Source organism: Panthera uncia, chromosome D1, assembly GCF_023721935.1.
Source record: "Panthera uncia isolate 11264 chromosome D1, Puncia_PCG_1.0, whole genome shotgun sequence".
Lineage (NCBI taxonomy): Eukaryota > Metazoa > Chordata > Mammalia > Carnivora > Felidae > Panthera > Panthera uncia.
In genome coordinates, this window is record NC_064808.1 from 6396164 (window position 1) to 6398582 (window position 2419).

Here is a 2419-nt window from a genome sequence, read left to right on the forward strand (position 1 = left end):
ATTTTGGCACTTAACGTTCCTGCTCAGGGGGTGGCTCTGCCCCTTTTCTGGCCCAAGGGACACCTGTCGTCTCAGGTAAGAATTCCTCCCTATGGCTGCATCCCACGACAGGCCCTCAGCCAGAGCCCCCGTGGAGGCAGCCCTGGGCTCATCACACAAGATGGTGCCCAACATGGGGCTGACACCCTCCCCGAACAGGAAGGAAAAAACAGCGGACCACATGGGTGGAGAAGGCACCCATGCCTTGACGGAGTGTGTGCGCGTCTGTGTCCGCCAGGAGACACTTTGGTTGAATCTTCCTCGTTGAAAGTGTTTGTGTGCTCCTTTTATTTCACCCCACACCCTGTAATTGCAGACGACAGGAAGTGGGATGTTTGGTCATTTGGAGTTGTAAGTAAGCCTTTTGGTTAGAATCCCCTGGGTTCCTGCTTATTTCCCTTCCGGCTGGTTGAAACTGAAGACCCTTTGTGTCCAGTGATTATTTCCTGTTCATCACACCTGACAAGGGGCCCTCTTCCATAGGAGATCATGTACATCACACAAGTGGCCATTCAACCTTCTTTACCGCTTTGGGACAAATAATATCCAGCTAGGTAGATTACAAGTAATTAGCACATGTACACAACAGAAGCCTGATCCCTTTACCCTGCATGGATCCTATCCCCACCCGGCCCAAAGAGGGGTCTTTCTCTTGGTTCCCAAGCATAAAGAGTGCAAGAGTGCATACAACAACTGCTGGAAAGCTGCCCGGTGCTCCGACTCAAGTATCACTAGCTTGGTCATCTTTTTCTCTGTGCCAAGCAAGGTCAGAGCCACAGATGGGTGTCTCCAGAGCTGTGCACACAAATGTGTTAGTTTCAGTCCACAGTGTATTCAAGGTTTTCAATTAGTTGCCAACATTTTTTTTTTTTTTTTTTTTTTTTGGTTAATGTTTCTTTATTTTTGAGAGAGAGACAGACAGGGAGGGCACAAGCCGGGAAGGGGCAGACACACACACACACACACACACACACACACACACACACACACACAGAATTGGAAGCAGGCTCCAGGCTCTGAGCTGTCAGCACAGAGCCCAATGCAGGGCCTGAACTCATGAGCCATGAGATCACGACCAGAACTGAAATTGGACGCTTAACCGACTGAGCCACCCCGGCGCCCCTAGTTGCCAACATTTTTAAATTGGGAGATTCCCCAGGAAAATCAGATCTGGCATTACCAGGCCACACTTCCCACAGGCCTCCCTTTAGTGGAACACTGGACAGCAGATGCCTTCTTTAGATGGGGCAGATGCCCAGGTGAGATATTTTCCTCCCCTTCCATCCACTTTTCCTTTTTCTTCCTGCCTTGCTTTTCCAGGTCTTTGCATGTACTACTCAGTAGTAGGTGCTCAGTTGCCCTGGGTATAAAAAGACATACAAGACTCAGCCTTCAAAGAGCTTACTATTTGGGCATGTGGAGTCAAGTTTTCAGGTGGGGTGGGGGAGGCATTCCAAACAGAGGGAACACCATGAGCAGTGAAGAGGAAAGCAGGAGAATGCAGGAGGGCCGTAGACATAAGAGTTGGGATCGCCGGATATCTGGGCAGGTCCATTTTCAGGAAGGCAGACACCCAGTCACCCCCCCTCCCCCCAGATGACGTAGGGCCAAATCGCTTAATAATTCACATGGTCAGAATTTGATCAGCAGGGAGTTGGAGGGAAGGTGCTGGGCTTTGAAACCAGAGACCCCTGTTCCTGACCTCGCACCTCCGCAAGTCGCTCCCATTCCCACGCCTCTTTCAAAACAGGATATGAATAACTGCTTTACAGAGGTGCCCGAGTGGCTCGGTCCGTTAAGCGCCGCCTCTTGATTTCGGCCAGGTCATGATCTCACGGTTTCTGAGTTCCAACCCCAGGTCAGGCTCTGCGCTGACCGTATGCAGCCTGCTTGGGATTCTCTCTCCCTCCCTCTCTCTCTGCTGCTCCCCTGCTCGTGCACTCTTTCCCTCTCTCAAAATAAATAAATAAACATTAAAATAAAATTTGAAAAACCTGCTTTACAACACTGCGGTCGGGATTTATCAAAGAAGAGCGAGTATGAAAACTGCCTTCACGATGCTGGACACATTAGTAGGGGCTCCGCAGGACACAGCTCCCACGGCAGGCACGGACTATGCGGTAAGTGAACAAACAGTGGACAGGATGAGTAGTGACAAAAAGACCCCGGCCGGGGTGGGGCCGCGAGCCATTCGGGACCTGAGCGGCGGACCACCCACGGGGCCGTGGCGCCGCGCCGCGCACGCCACGGCCAAACCTCGGCGCGCGCTCCCACAGCGGCAGGCGAGGGAGCACATCTGCGCGTGCGCAGAACGCTCGGCCCCGGCGGGGTGGGTGGGGCGGGGAGCGCGGTTGCGCGTGCGCAAAAGGGCTGGCGGGCG